Genomic DNA, 2,500 nt, shown 5'->3' with positions numbered 1-2,500 from the left:
GATTTTTCATCCAGAGGGCAAGAAAACTAAAACATCCTTTTTCTCGACGATATTATCAGTGCGTTTACATGCAGTTCAGGAAGAGAGATCGATTTGAAGTTAAGGAGACGCAAAACATTAGTGAGTATCTCAGTGACTTGTACCCTCGTGAGCGGCTGTCATTATGCTCTCACGACTATAGGAGACACAACCTCGTTCCCAGGGCTTTTCCCTAAAAAGAAAAATGGCGATTTTATTTTCTGTGGAAAAGCCCTGGGAACGAGGTTTTAGGGGACGTTCAATCGGTACATGCATTACCTTTAATGCATCACCAACGCCAGCCTCCCACGCAGACGCTTTTAGGGCTTCGTCACGCGTTCCTCCTCCACGAGCGTCTGCTGAAACGAGCCAAACATTCCTTTCCCTTTGTTAAGTATCTGTCATCTGGAAATCACGAGCGGGTCACATAGGAACCTGTCGCCGCTGGTGGTGGGAACAATATATGTCATAAATATTAAAAGCATTTCTGACGCAGTTTCCGGCGCTGAATTGGAAACATCGCTTCATCTTGACTAAGGAGAAAATTCAACTGAACTCATAAATACTTTCTAAAAATCCTAACCCAATTATCGCACTTCAATTCATCTTCAGAAGTAGAAATTATATTTTGATGATCATGGTTTAAAGGAGATGAGTGCGATTCAGGAACGTTGCTACATCTCCTTAGAAGAGTAAGTTGGACTGATGCATCGCAAATGAGAACAAAAACGAATCTGAGATTTATACTTCGAACAGCACAGAGTATAAATACAAACAAAGGAATGATGAGGCAGAGCGTGATCAAAATGCTGACTTTCGAAAAATTAATGCGACTGTTGGACCACAAGGCCATTGTCTTTTATGACAAGAGCTTACAACAAGTCAACAATATCAATATCAATATTAAGGGGCCGGAGAACCCAATGCCATCCAAGGCGACTTAGTCTGAGAAAATTATGCAAAAACATAATGAAAAGTCTACGCCAAGCCTTAAAGTATTCTTTAAAAACGTCATTTCCTTTGCGATAGGGTTGCTGTTAGTCCAAAGGGTGTGCCACATTCAAGCAAGTCTTATCTTTAGTCACGGAAACAGACAACAACGTAGCTCGTTATTTTTTCGGCAGTTTTCCTTTAACTCTTCCTTTTTTGTCACCTGCTTCTTCTTCCTAGATATTTTACCAGATCCAGAGCAGTGGACGCATATAGATATATATGTCAAGAAGATACCACTCTTAATCTGTGATGAGCTAGGGTTGCATTTGTCTCCGGTACAGCAGAGGACGCACATGTAATGCATGATATGCCGCCGAACTTTTGATTCTTGTCGTAACATTTGTTGTCACAGAGGCGTCGCGAAGGTGCAACCTTTGATTATGAAAGGCTTCTCATCTCGACCATGAATTACCAATGTAAATAGAGTTTACATAAAGCAATATTCTACCCTGGGTATTGTTATTAATGATATGGTAACAAGGCATGGAAAATCGATATGGCCAAGCCTACCTCCACTCTCATCTTTCAGACATCACAAAATGTTTATTTTTCCCAATTCCATAACTTAAATGATCTAGGTAAGTCTTCCCAATCCTTATTTAACGTTATAAGTAATATAACCTAATAAAACCTTTAACAAATTTAAGAAAACACGATTTTTTCCCTGATATTAAATCGGAGAACCTTCTGCACGACGCATGGTTTGGAAATTGTTTTGGTGGCGGCAAATCTGAAGAATATTTGACTCGCTTATAGACGCCCGAAAACGGACGAGCAAATTCGAGAATGTGCACTTTATGTCGAATCCAATACGTTCGGCCAGGGGATGGCCCCCAAGCCTTAACGTTCTGGTGTAAGCCACCAACGAGGAAACGACCGGCATCTCTATTTTAAAGCTTGTAACTCAGGACTGAGACACGCCCGATGAGAGCACATCCCTCCAATCAACTGACTCCGGCACTTTCCCCTGGTCGGAAACCCCGTTTATATCCTCCCAATTTGTACACTGTCTCGGCTTGATTCCTTTAATCTGATTTTGGAACTCTACCCAGTGACTTGCTTGCTCCGGAAACCCCTCATTGGAGACCATTGTCATTCGCTTACGAACCAGATTTCAAGCGGAACCGAGTTCTAGGGTGTCAAATCAATCGACGAAAAAGAAAAAGAAAGGCAAACAAAAAATGTCGCAGGAACAGCGAGTAGCACAAAATACAAGAGGACACGAGTCGAGTTCCGCTCCTGACGTGGATCAAACGACCGCCAAACGACCTGTTGTCGTCATTGCTGGAGACTCCTTGGTAAAAAACGTGCAAGGCTGGCGAGTTTCCAACGGTAAGCGAGTCAAAACCGTAGTGAAGTCTTTTTCTGGAGCTTCTGTCAATGACATGTTTGATTATATTCAGCCAACAATTAGACAGCACCCTGAACATATAATCCTTCATGTGGGAACTAATGACCTTAAGAATTCAAACCCAAGGAAAGTAGCAGA

At 42.0% G+C, this 2,500-nt stretch overlaps 1 protein-coding gene across 5 annotated transcripts in view; it reads left to right on the top strand.

Moving 5' to 3' along the window:
• The window catches only part of LOC138052860 (uncharacterized), a 20,284-nt gene that overhangs the window by 7,639 nt on the left and 10,145 nt on the right, over positions 1–2,500 (top strand). For 3 of the 5 annotated variants that reach the window (XR_011133164.1, XR_011133166.1, XR_011133167.1), the window contains one exon: positions 1,189–2,500. This exon is cut by the window's right edge and continues 1,038 nt beyond it. The exons of the other annotated variants lie outside the window; for them this stretch is intronic. The gene's annotated coding sequence lies outside the window, so the exon portion shown is untranslated. The remainder of the gene's footprint in view (positions 1–1,188) is intronic. 5 annotated transcript variants of the gene reach the window in all.

The sequence above is a fragment of the Montipora capricornis genome, chromosome 6 (genome assembly GCF_036669925.1).
Source record: "Montipora capricornis isolate CH-2021 chromosome 6, ASM3666992v2, whole genome shotgun sequence".
In the NCBI taxonomy this organism is placed as follows: domain Eukaryota; kingdom Metazoa; phylum Cnidaria; class Anthozoa; order Scleractinia; family Acroporidae; genus Montipora; species Montipora capricornis.
Note: the sequence above shows the minus strand (reverse complement) of the source record. Positions and strands in the feature narration are given on the sequence as shown.